The sequence below is a fragment of the Cupressus sempervirens genome, chromosome 4 (genome assembly GCF_028749045.1).
Source record: "Cupressus sempervirens isolate cs-2001-9-10 chromosome 4, ASM2874904v1, whole genome shotgun sequence".
NCBI lineage: Eukaryota > Viridiplantae > Streptophyta > Pinopsida > Cupressales > Cupressaceae > Cupressus > Cupressus sempervirens.
In genome coordinates this window covers 446,434,631-446,448,337 of record NC_143121.1, presented here as the reverse complement: position 1 = coordinate 446,448,337, position 13,707 = coordinate 446,434,631, and the positions used below count along the sequence as shown (strand labels likewise).

General features: G+C 35.2%; 2 pseudogenes; both read right to left on the bottom strand.

The window, feature by feature from the left end:
- Nucleotides 1-679: 679 nt before the first annotated feature.
- On the bottom strand, nucleotides 680-1,688 carry LOC149561917 (la protein 1 pseudogene; annotated as a pseudogene).
- An 8,514-nt stretch (nucleotides 1,689-10,202) lies between these two features.
- On the bottom strand, nucleotides 10,203-11,201 carry LOC149561916 (la protein 1 pseudogene; annotated as a pseudogene).
- Nucleotides 11,202-13,707: the final 2,506 nt, after the last annotated feature.

The following is a 13,707-nucleotide window of genomic DNA, read 5'->3' as shown; positions in this document are numbered from 1 at the left end:
ATTTAACACCTATGCAAACTTAATAAAGGATTATCAAATACATACACAACACATTTATATCCTTCACTTCAAATGAGAAAATGAGATAAAAATCCCATTTCCTATGGACTTCAAATCTTTGTTCAATTTGGTAAAGGATATAATGCTAAAGAAAGCCAAAACTATCCCATTTTTCTCATTCTGTAGTTCTCGATTGAGGGTTTCTGAGAACTTGTAGAGATCTTGTTGGGAAATTGATACTGTCTTGTTAGAGGATTTGTTGGGTTTCTTCATACGCAGAGATTTTGAGAAGACTTGGAGGTATGTTTCCTTTTATACTCCTGAGATTAAAGCACTTTGAAACCTGAAGAGGGTTTACTTCTTGTTGCTGGAGTAACATGTCATTTGTATTTGATATTACTGTAAAGTCTTATTTTTCTTTTACAAATACCCAGATGGGTTTCTTTGAAGAGCATGATTTTGTTGATTGAAAGCTTCATACTGAGGAGCTTCTTTTTAATAACATAATATAGTGTTTTTTTTGGTGAGAAATCTTCACACATGGTGTTATAGTCTTCTCGAAATGACATAATAAGATGGCTTTTCCCTTTTCTTACCATGACTATGCTCCCTGCTATAACTGGGTATTGTGAAACCCAAATGGGGTTTTTCACTCTCTATTTTTGAGTTGGCATTATTGCTATATTCTCTGGGTTTTGTTTGGCCATTCATCTTTTCTAGATTTGGTACTCTCTCCACTTCACTTGTGTTTGTTCTCCTTATTATATGAATTTTGATTATGAAAATATTGTCTTCCTCCTCTGCCATGTCCACCTCTTCCCCTATTATTGCCACTACTTTCTCGCCTCTTTCCTTGTAAGCTATGAAGTTTAGCCCAATAGTCCCTTTTAGGATCACCATCAACTGCTTCTAACATAGCAACAAAGTTCTTCACAATCAAGCCAACTTCTTCAGCAAGTATAGCTGCTACTCGTGCTTTCTAAGATGCTTCAGGTTGTTCAAAACGAACATACCCAGAATCTTTCCCCATAGAATAATCAACATACTTCATAGTTTGATATTTTCATTATCTATTTCAAATCTTCACGAGTAATTTTCTCCATGTTCTCCTTATTTTCTGCATCTCCAAACTTCTTTGCATATGTTTCCTCCCCAAGATTAATGTCTATTGTTGCCTCTGCAGATTTATCATCCGCTGTAGCCTACTCAAGACTCTTCTTACATTCTTCCAGAGTAGAATCATTATGTTCCTCTAAATTTTGCTGGGATAATTTCCTCAAAGTAAATGCTATGACCATACCTTTTGGCTAATAACCATTTTTTTTCCAGTTATTCCTTGTGGAACCATGCTCACCACTATGAATTTCTTCTAATAAAGCCTTCCTTTTGGCATCAAACTCCTTCTTTGACTTAAACTCCAATTCTGCACCACCATAGGCTACCTTAAGTTTATAGATAGATTAGCTTCTTACTCAGATGAGAATTCTATCCAAGCATAGCCACAAAATACTTTAATCACTGCAACATGACAAGGCAATCATACACTATTAACCTTTCTATGCTAGCCAAAAAAATTGCTCAACATCTTCAAGTTTTGCATCATAAGGAAAAGGACTTGCAACAATAGTCCTTGTGTCCACCTGTTCTAGAATCTCCTCAAATTTTATCAGTTTATTGATCCGCCCCATTGAGACTATACTTGCCTATGTAGCCACCTTCCAGTTGTAGCCTTTATTCATAGTTATGATCTGGTTCTTTTCTTTTCATTGCAATAATTAGTGTTTGATTAAGACCATAGACATTTCTGTCATTACATCTATCTTCTATACTTTCATTTGCATTTGGATGAATTATTTGATCCACTGACATCATTTGTTTGCAGTTCATCCTACATCTACATTTTTTTCCTGTACTAGCATATTTTGTCAATATATTAACCAGTAGCATGTTTTACATTTGCAAATGAAATTCTGAGTGTATCATGAAATATAGCTTGAAGAAGTATTTTCCCTTAATTATGTCTTATGCTTTCTTGCAGTAGTACACATGTTTGTAATTTGTGACTAGCAATCATCATTTGTTTGCTATATTCCTGAAGCATCTTATTCTATGAGGTTCGAGCATGGGTTCGTGACACTCACAATAAATTTTATTTCTTTCTTTCAGTTTGCATTCTTTCATGATGAAATGCATCAATAGATAGAGCATGTATAGCTGTAGAAATAGGAGGTCATTGCTTAGATCCTTTGGGATCTAACATCAATTGCTTTTTATGTTTTTTGCAGATGCTGAAGATCATGGAGCTCGAAGCTAGATTTTGTTGTGCCAGGGAAAGAGTGCATAACCAATCAAAGCAATAGGCAATGACTGGTTATCTCTACTCTTTATTTCTTTCATTCATATGTATCTGTTCATGTATTTCCTTATGAAAGAAATGTAGTATAGTGAGCTATATTCACGGCTTGTGTGAGATCTTTTTTCGTTCAACATAATAATTCATTTCATTTCTTGAAAACATCAATGTATATTTGAAAATAAATAAATACAAGGACATTTTTATTGTTTAAATGAAATTAAAAGCACTTTTGTTGCATGTATAATTAATATTTTACACATGTCCAAAGTTTTATTAACATTTTTTTGTGACTTCTGCTATATGTTTGCTTGCTTGACATTTGACCAATGTTTAATTTGTCCTTATTCTTTGGGCACAGAGTCTGATTATGCATTCCTAGCACCTAAACCTGACACAAAGTGACTTCTAAAGTTGCTGGTTCAGTTTTGAATGTATGTTCGTGAATTTAATAAGATTGGAAACTCTTATTAAATTGACGGGTATGCAGGGTCAAAACTCAAGTATCAACTTTAGGAGTTGAACTATCATAGTCAACCATTGGGTTGGCATATGTATAGATGTTTGAACTTACGTGAATGTATGTATGTAATGTATGCATGTGTATGTAGATATGTATGGCTAATAGCCAAGCATATTTAGTGTCAATGATATGTGTGTGTGTATGTGTGTGTATGTTGGATATGTGCATGCATTTAGGCACACATATCTATGCATGTGTGAATGAAATGGGTAGATATGATCGTGAAACAACATAAAACATCAATTTAACTAACCTAGACTACCAAACCTAAACATGATAGAAAACAAAAAAAAACTAAATGTAGAGGCATTTATTGAAAACAAGGGAAACTATCCTAGTATGCACAAGGTAGGACTGAAACTCATACCTCAAAACATGGTTTGAGGTGGATCCCGTTGATAGGGATTGCTAGTACATCTCCTTCCATGGTAGCCAACTGATAAGCATTATGCTGTTTACACTCAACAATCTGAAACGACCCAGCCCACATGTGATCAAACTTACTGTGCTGGCCTAGCCTACTCTTCAAAACATCCCATTTCAATACCATGTCACCAACATGGAACTCCCGAGCTTGAGCTCTTTTGTCAAAGCTCCTCTTGATTTGCATCTACTGATACTAAATGGTTTCCATGGCCTTTTTTCTTGTCTCCTCCAACTCCATCAGCTGGGCACACTGCACCAAAATAGGGTCACCTTCCTCAAACAAAACTAGCTGTGTAGCAAGATTGAGCGTTGGAAATTCTGTCTCAATGGATAATCTAGCCTCTTTTCCATAAACAAGCATATATGGGGAGTTTTCGATAAGTTTCTTTGGAGTAATCCTATCAACCCATAAGGCGACTTTCAACTTTGAATGCCAATCTCTTTGATTTTATTGCAAGTTGCGCTTGATAATTCTGATAAGGTTCTTGTTTGAAGATTTCGCTAATCCATTACTATGTGGGTAATAATTCAAGCTTGTACTAAGATATATCCCATGATTAAAAGTCCAATCAGTGACTTTCATCATAAAAACTTAGGACTGCTATTTCATTTGCCTCCTTTAATGATGTTGCTTCAGTCCAGCGCATGAAATAATTAGTGGCTATGATAATCCACTTGTGACCTACACTTGAAGGAGGGTTAATGGTCCCTATAAAATCAATGCCCCACTTTTGAAAAGGCTGTTCTATTTTAATTGGCTGCAAAGGCAAAGCTGGAAGCTTTTCTTTTCCTACAAACATAACACATTTAGCACATTTTTAGACATGTGCATGATAGTCTTTAAACAAACAAGGCCAATAATAGCCTACTCTTAGAATCTTATAGGCTATAGTCCTTGGAGAAAAGTGTCCTCCTGAATGCCCATCATGAAACTTGTGCAATATTTGATCAATCTGATCTGAATCCACACACCTGAGAAGAACTCCATTGAAGTCTTTCCAATATAGAACATCATTAATTAGCACAAAAGGGATTGATTGCAAGCGATAATATCTTCACTTTTGTTGATCCAAGGTAGTTGGGCATTGACCGGTTTTCAAAAAATGTATCATATCTTGCAACCAATTTTATATTCCATTATCATTTCCAGTAGCTCCAATCAGAAAAATTGAGTTTGCTTGCTCCTCAAGCTCTGATATATTCTTATCTACAATTTGCTCACACAATCCCTTTCCTCTAACCAGCTTAGTTATCTGTATATCTATGTCATATTCCATAACGCGTGTGATCTAGCCAGCTCTTTTCTCATTCAAATCCTTACTTAGGAGGAACTCTTTGACACTTGGGTGCCTTACATGCAAAATGACCTTGTTATGTATTAACAAGTGCCTAAATTTCTTAAGGCTTTTTACAATAGCAAGAACATGTTTCTAAATGAAACTATACCTTTGCTCATAATCTTCTAGTCCTTTGCTGAAGAATTTGATTGGTTGTTCCAATCCTTTTGCATTTTGCTGTACCAGCGTGGCTGAAATCATGTCATAGCCCCCATATGCATAAAGAATGAAATCCTTACTAAAATAAGGATTGATTAGGATAAGTGCTAATGCTAATGCATTTTTGATGGCGTGAAAATTATCTTTGGCCTCCTTTGTCCATGTGAAAATGACATTCTTTTAAAGCATAGTTGTCAATGGCTTGAGAAGTGCTGCAATATCAGACAGAAATCTTCGCACGAAATTGATGCGGCCAATGAAACTTTGAAGGCCTTTCTTATGTTGTGGTAAAGGCAGCTCCAGAATTGTTGCAACTTGTTTAGGGTCCACCATGATGCCTGCCTTAGATACAATGTATCCAAGTAATTTCCCCTCATGCACAGAAAAAATACTCTTTTTAGGGTTTAATGAGATGCCAAACTCTCTACAATGCTCAAAAATTTTCCTTAAGTGATCAATATGACCTGCTATTTTTTGTGAGTAGACTATGACATCATCTAAATAGACCAAGACGAACCTATACATCAAATTGTTGAAAGCCATCTCCATGGCTTTTTGAAAGGTAGCTTCAGCGTTGGATAATTTGAATGGCATTCTTTTGTATGCCATTGTTCTCCATTTTGTTGTAAATGCTATTTTATATTGGTCCTCTTCCTTTACCAGTATTTGATTATAACCCGAATAACCATCCAATAAAGAAAATCTTTTATCCTCTAATACACTTTGTAAAATTTGTTGCATTGCTGGAAGCAGATGCCTATCTTTTAGTGAGACTCAATTCAAATCCCTGAAATCTACACACAACCGTAACTCCCCATTCTTCTTCGTTACAGGGACCAGGTTAGCAACCTAGCTGGTATGTTTAATAGGAAAAATAATTTTTCTCTTGCTCATTCTGAGAACTTCTTTCTGCATCAAGGGTTCTAGCTTTGGATTAATTGGCCTTTGCCTTTGCCGCACTGGTTTAACTACTGGTTCCAACTCTGTTATATGTTGTGCCAATCTCAAGTTAAATCCTTTCAAATCACTGTATTTCCAAGAAAACACATCACTAAATTCTTGGAACAAATGAAGAAAAGCTTCCTTTTCTTCAATTGAATTGACTTTGCCAAATTTTAGGCATTTACTTGGTGCAATTTCTAAGTCTGCATACTGGTTTTCTTTAACCAACAAGTTAGCCTTTCCGAATTTGAGATGATCATCTGAATTGAAAATGCTTTCTAGCATTACTAAACCTTTTGGTAACTTGTTGTATTTTGACTGTATCACCTGATCATCATACTGATCCTTATACCTCTGCTGATTAGAATTAGCAAAAACGTCTTCTTCCAGCAAAAAATGTAAAATTTGTTCATCACTGTCAAAAACTTGCCAATTAGTGTCATTATCAAGAACTGAAGGCCTGGTAATGATCTTGATATGTTGCTGATTAGTATGTGCAGACACGTTATTAACAATATCATAATGGGCTCCTATAGTTTCTAGCCTATCAACATGCTGGTTTTTGTTTCTAGGAACAACCAGTATGTTAAATGCATCAAAATCTTCAAGTAAATACCAAACATGATGTCTATAAGATTTTAAAATATCATTTTTCATAGCATTCAGACATCTGATTTGATTTACTACTAATTCCCTATCACCATACACTTGTAAACACTTGATTTCATGTTTTCTTGCCCATTCTAACCCTTGGATTAATCCTTCATACTTTGCTGTATTGTTGGTACAAGAAAAACTAAATCTAAAAGTGACATAATATTTCTCATTATCAAGTGAAATCAACATAACACCCCCACCAACACCCTGTCTACCCCTCAAACCATCAAAAAACATGCTCCATAACTGATCTTTGGACTCTCCTAGCTGATTTGCTAGTTTGACTAGATTGGGAATGACTTCATTTTGCTCATGGATAATATAGGTCCCTAAGTCAGCACTTGTCATATGATAAAACTAGTTTTCAAAGGTTTGACTAGAGGCCCATTCATCAAGAAGAATATCTAGGACATTATCTAGCTGAGTTCAATTTTCAACAGCTGTATGACATTCCTCCTCATCAAATGCAAGTAGGTTTGCATTGACAACACTGGGTACATAGGGCTCTATGTGATTCTTTGCAATTAACTCAGACTTAATTGTTATTTTAGTGCCATATCTAGTCCTAAATAGCATGTGGGACCAATCAGATGACAGATAGCCACCAATCTTAGCAGTGAAGTCCCTAGACAAGTAGATAGCAAAGTACGAGGGTAAATCTATGACATTGATATCCTTCTGAATGGAAAAATTAGGATAGGTATGAAGGGTGACACTTTCATTTTTAATCACACCTATAGTACCTACAAATGTCCCATCAAGTTGGACAATACCTTTTTCAATGGGATGGTATTTTAGTCCTAACTGATCAACTATCTTTTTTGGCATGACCGAGCTTGTAGCTCCACTATCTACCATACAATTATGGACTAATTTATCACCAATTATCAAGGAAAGGTAGAAAGGAGGTAGTTTTATTACCTTATTTGATTCCTTGACAGTTTTTTTGTTGTCATCCTTCTTTTCATCAATGCTGGTTAACACCACCTTTACTGGTTCATTCATCACCTTTGTGGAATTTGCTTCATCCAAGAGAGCTTTTTGCAAGATATCCATTTGACCAAGAATAGCTAAAGTCTCCCACATTGACATAGACATGTTCATCTTCTTCATATTCTCCACTATGTTGAATGGTGCAACAAAGTGTGATTTTTGATGTGCTTTAATAGTAGCATGTTCTGCTGGCTTGTGAACAGTTTCCTTGGTGACAGGGATGTGAGTGTCTCCCACCATGTTTGTAGCACTTGATGATGGCTCAGTTGTATTAGGTGATTTACCTTTGTTTTCTGTTTGGTCTGTTTCAAGAGCTCTTTTCTTAGCTTGGGTATTTGCTGATATTAATGAGTGATTATTGACTATGCAAAACTCATCTCTCTGCTAGTTGAGGAAAGTGGTCTCAGGAATCGGTGCATCATGCTGCTATTTAGGTGCATCATTTGTGACATTTCGTTGTCTTGCTACTATATTTTGCACCATTAATGCTTGATTTATAACTCCATTTTTGCACATAGCCTGATTGTGTGGTTCATTATAGGGATAACGCCACTCAAAGTCTGCTACAAGATTATTTTGCATGGGCACAATGTCTCTAACTAGATTAGCAGAATTGAGAGGGACTAGATTATATGGCCAGAAAGGTCTTTGATTAATATTCTGCCTATAACCCATTGCATTACCTTGAAATGGAAACCTATTTCCTTGAGGTTGGCTTTGATTTTGCTATTGGTAAGGTGGATTTACAGCTAGGTTCTACTGTTGGTAAGATGGCCTAGGCTGAAATTGTTGCTTTTTGAGATTAACCAGCTCATTACTAAAGGTTTGCATCATATTTTCAATTTTGAGCTGACTATTCTTAATTTCCTGCAGCTTTGGAGAAGGACCTGTGGTATTTGAAGGACTTGCCATGGTAATTTCTTGGCTAGGAACAATAGGTGATGGGTTAAATGGCAGAATTACCAATGGTATATTTGACTGAATGTCCAAAAAAATGGGCATTGGAGGCATAGGGGCTATTTTACTAGCCTGGATAAGACTATTTTCAGCTCTAATAGCGGTCTCATAAGCTTGAGGTAGTGAAACACCTCTGATAGACTGAATCATTATTGAAATATCGCTATTTAAACTTCTCAAATAATAAAGAAAAGCATGATCTGCTGAAGGTCTTACCATATTGGGTATTCTAGTCAAGGTCCTTTGAAACTGGTTATTAAAATCCATCATTTGTTCTTGTGGTGCACACTTTATGGTTGTGAGCTGCTCTACAAGCGATAAAAAGTATAACTTATCCTCAAAATGTCTTGTCAAAGCATCACCCAAAGCATCCCATGAGCCTATAGAACCAATAGTTAGGCTTCTGAACCATTGAAGTGCTTTTCCTTTCAAAGATGCCACAAATAGCTTAGTAGCCACATCCTTCTCCATCACATGATGTACGTTACACAAAGTAGCAACATCTCTTATGTGCTCATAAGCTGTAGTCTAGTTTTCTATAGTAAAATCTGGCATACTCTTCAATGCAGCCAGTGGTATATCATGATGTTGTCCAAAATTCAAGGGACTTCCTTGATTAAAAGGCACAAAAGCATATGCCCTCACCATTGGTGGAGGTCACTATACAAGTTGTTGTACTAGTCGCTGCTGTACAGGTTGTTGTTGAAAACTTGTATTGACTATACTTACACTAGTATAAAACTAGTACTTACCAAATTTTTAGTTGAATCAGTAGATATATCAAAAGAATCAGCTCTTACTGATGGGCTTGCTGAATGTCTGAATTTTCTTTGATGTGCTGTACAGTATACATGAAGACCAGGGGCTGAAAATTTCCTCCTTGATGCTGGCTTTGTTCTAGCAAGACTCCTTCCATGTCTTTTTGGAGTTTCTAACTGCAAATATTCAAAAGAAGTGGAACTTCATGTTTGAATCTTTCTCATAAATTCATCACCCTCTATTGGCTGGTTGAAAAATGACCTTCATCTATACTAGCACAGTTGTAAAATGTGCTCGTGTCCTATCGGGCATGCCAAAATTGTTAAGTTTTAGGATTTGTACCCTATTGAACTAGTAATGTTCAGTAACCCTTACTTAACATGGGAGTCATTTCACTATGTGAGATTGGCTAATGAAATGAAACCTCCAGTTTCTAGGCTAGCTCCTATTGGATTCTTCAGTGAAACGCTCTAAAACTTAATAAAAACTAGCAGGGAAAAGGTAAGAAGTGACTAAAAAACAACCTAGAACCTAAAGTTTAAACTAAGGAGGTGATACACCAGAAGTTACTAGAAAATGTAATACACACATAATAGAGAGGATAATATAGCTCTATGAAATCTCATAAAACACAACTTTTTGTAAAGGCTCACACAAATGATTTGTTGAAACTATAAGAAGGAGGATAAACTAATACCTCACTTTAACTAATTTCACCTATAAACGCATATGACAACTTGCAAGCAAAATTACTGTTCTACACAAAGGTGTTGGAATGAGATAGAAAGACAAGGAATAAGGAAACATTCACAAGTTAATCTATCAAATCATTCAAATATGCACCCAGAATTATAGAAAGGAAAAGGCTTCAATTAACTCCACAAAGCATGATCACAGTGTTGTTACTGATATTGTATCTCCAAAATTTTGAATTACAGACCTTCGAGTTCTCTAAATTTTAAGGGTTTCTGAGAACTTGTAGAGTTAATTCAATATGCAGTTACTGTGACTATGCTTCCTACTGTAACTGGGTATTGTGAAACCCAAAAGGGGTTTTTCACTCTCTATTTTTGAGTTGGCATTACTGCTATATTCTCTAGGTTTTGTTTGGCCATTCATCTTTTCCAAATTTGGTACTCTCCACTTCGCTTATGTTTTTTCTCCTTATTATACAAATTTTGATTATGAAAAGATTGTCTTCCTCCTCTGCCATGTCCACCTCTTCCCCTATTATTGCCACTACTTTCTCACCTCTTTCCTTGTAAGCTATGAAGTTTAGCCCAATAATCCCTTTTAGCATCACCATCAACTACTTCTAACACAGCAACAAAGTTCTTCACAATCAAGCCACCTTCTTCAGCAAGTACAACTATTGCTCGTGCTTTCTAAGATTCTTTAGGCTATTCAAAACAGACATACCCAGAATATTTCCCCATAGAATAATCAACATACTTCACAATTCCATATTTTCATTATCTATTTCAAATCTTCACGAGTAATTTTCTCCACTTTCTCCTTATTTTCTGCATCTCCAAACTTCTTTGCATCTATTTCCTCCCCAAGATTAATGGCTATTGTTGCCTCTGCAGATTTATCATCCTCTATAGCCTGCTCAGGACACTTCTTACATTCTTCCAAAGTAGAATCGTTCTGTTCCCCTAGATTTTGCTGGGATAATTTCCTCAAAGTAAATTCTATGACCATACCTTTTGGATAATAGCCATTTTTTTGCTAGTTATTCCTTGTGGAACCATGCTCACCACTATGAATTTCTTCTAATAAAGCCTTCCTTTCAGCATCAAACTCCTTCTTTGACTTAAACTCTAATTCTACACCACCATAGGCTACCTTCAGTTTATAGATAGCATTAGCTTCTTCCTCGGATGAGAATTCTATCCAAGCACAACCACAAAATACTTTAATCACTACAAAATGATGAGGCAATCATACACTATTAACCTTTCAATGCTAGCAAAAAAAATTGCTCAATATCTTCAAGTTTTGCATCATAAGGAAAAGGACTTGTAGCAATAGTCCTTGTGTCCACCTGTTCTATAATCTCCTCAGTTTTTATCAGTTTATTGATCTGCCCCATTGAGACTATACTTGCCTATGTAGCCGCCTTCCAGCTGTAGCCTTTGTTCATAGTTATGTTCTGGTTCTTTTCTTTTAATTGCAATAATTACTGTTAGATCAAGACCATAGACATTTCTGTCATTATGTCTATCTTCTATACTTTCATTTACATTTGGATGAATTATTTGATCCACTGACATCATTTGTTTGTAGTTGATCCTACATCTGTATTTTTTCTTGTACTAGCATATTTTGTTGATATATTAACCAGTAGCATGTTTTACATTTGCAAATGAAATTCTTAGTGTAGCATGAAATATAGCTTGAAGAAGTATTTTCCCTTAAATTATGTCTCATGCTTTCTTGCAGTAGTACACATGTTTGCAATTTGTGATTAGCAATCATCATTCGTTTGCTATATTCTTGAAGTATCTTATTCTGTGAGGTTTGAGCATGGGCTCGTGACACTCACAATAACTTTTATTTCTTTCTTTCAGTTTGCATTGTTTCATGATGAAATGCATTGATAGCTATAGAAATAGGTGGTCATTGCTTAGATCTTTCGGGATCTAACATTAGTTGCTTTTTATGTTTTTAGCAGATGTTGAAGATCATGGAGCTGAAAGCTGGATTCTGTTGCGCTAGGGAAAGAGTGCATAACCAATCAAAGCAATAGGCAATGACTGGTTATCTCTACTCTTTATTTCTTTCATTCATATGTATCTATTCATGTATTTCCTTATGAAAGAAATGTAGTATAGTGAGCTATACTCACGGCTTGTGTGAGATCTTTTTTCATTCAGCATATTAATTCATTTCATTGCTTGAAAACATCAATGTATATTTGAAAATAAATAAATACAAGAACATTTCTATTATTTAAATGAAATGAAAAGCACTTTTGTTGCATGTATACCAAAATTTTTACACATGTGCAAAATTTTAGTAACAAAACCATCAACCTAAAAGTAACCTTGTAGATTGTTGATAACTAAATATTATTTTCTCAATATCCTCAACATATACAAAATTTACAATTATAAAATAATCCTGCAATACTCTTCTTTAATCAATTTTTTCTCCCCCTATTACTTAGTTTTTTTATTGAACTACTTTTTCCCTTTTGACAATAATGGAAAAGGTGTCAATATGTCAAATATCATCTAACCTTTTGTAATTATACCTCTTAGATGATGATCTTCATCATTTAGTATCTGCATTCAATCAAGCCAATTTACAACTAAAAATATGTCAACTACCAGTTACAAACATTATTATACAAAAAATATTACATAAGAGCTCTACAAATAGCTCTCCTCACTATGACCGCTCCCCCTAAGGAGTAGTACCAAGCATCACATCTAGATGGATAAATTATGCTTTGAATATTTTGGATTGATGCAAATTTGTTTCAATTATTCTATACATGGTGGGGCCATCACCCCAATAATACCTTTGAGGTACTCAAAATTGGATTTAGCCAATGGTTTATTGAATATGCATTCTATATTCTCTTTTGTACTCACATACTCCAATATTATTTCCTTCCTAGTGACCTTCTCTCTTAGAAAATGATACTTAATTATAATGTCCTTAGTTTTAGAATGTAAAACTAGATTCTTAGACATGTTAATTATCTATGTATTATCATGATGTATAATAGTAGGCTCAAAAAATGTAATACCAATATTCTTTAGCATTGGTTTCATCAATATTATCCGATTATAGTTCTTTGCTGCTACAATATATTTTGTTTGTGTTGTAGACTGAGAGCTTAATTAAGATACTAACCTTCTTCCAAGGAAAAATGCTCCTCCACTTGTGTTTACTTTATCATCTACATTTCCTATCCAAACAACATCAATATATGTATATAGTGTAAAATCATTAGTCTGTCAATACATAAGTGAATTCCACTATTCCCTTAAAATATTTGAAAATCCTTTTTATTATTGCAAAGTGTGTGTCCTTAGGATCTACTTGTAATGCCTTGCTTAAAGATCCTTGGAACAAGGATTCAATTCAAGCCAAGATTTTTTTTTTTGAACAAGTATGAGGGCACATGACAACATCATACATGGATCACATAGATTGCAACATAAGACTTAACCACCATCCCAATAGCCAATGAATCTCCAAACAACACTACCTGAACTAACACACACACAATAGGAATTGAAAACCAAAAGACAACAAAACAAAGAATCTAAGATCTATCAGAGCATGGTAATTTAAGTAAACCCAAAGGGTACTAGAATCACCAAAAATTGATCTCCAAAACCTAGTGGAGATACCCCCTATTTTTTGAGTGAGGACCACAAATTGACAGGTTTTTAAGTGAAGATGTGCAGCTTGTCCCATGAGAAAGTGCATTCTACATGAGAATGTGAACAATGTAGTGCGAGGAAGTGCTTGGCCAAATAACTTGAGCACCCAATAGTGTTTTTGGGTTTCATGTGAGAAAGTACTGAGCTACATGAGGAAAACCAACATGCCATGTGAGGTCTTGCATCCTCGCACGAGGA